Raw genomic sequence first — 443 nt, 5'->3', positions numbered from 1 at the left:
GATGGGGGGGGTCGTGGGGCGGGGGCAACATGCCCCTGGGTGAGCGGGATGGAGGGGTTATGAGGCGGGGGTGATGGGCCCCTTGGTGAGAGAGATGAGGGGATCAAGGGGCGGGGGCAACGGGCCCCTTGGTGAGAGGGATCGGGGGGGTCATGGGTGACGGGCCCCTGGGTGAGCAGGATGGGGGGGACATGGGCAACGTGCCCCTGGGTGAGCGGGATGGGGGGGTCGTGGGGCGGGGGCAACGTTCCCCTGGGTGAGCGGGATGGGGGAGCAGCGCAGGGGTCAGTCAGGTTCTTTGGTAGGCAGGTGGGGGGGAGGGGGGGCCTTTCCCACAAAGCCCCGCCCACCCCGCTCTGATTTGCATATGACCCCGCCCCTCCCTACTGTGACCCCGCCCCTCTCCCTTCCCTATCATCTGTGGCTGTAGCCCCGCCCCCGCT

This window comes from Natator depressus, chromosome 1, assembly GCF_965152275.1.
Source record: "Natator depressus isolate rNatDep1 chromosome 1, rNatDep2.hap1, whole genome shotgun sequence".
Taxonomy (NCBI): domain Eukaryota; kingdom Metazoa; phylum Chordata; order Testudines; family Cheloniidae; genus Natator; species Natator depressus.
This window is presented reverse-complemented; position numbering follows the sequence as displayed.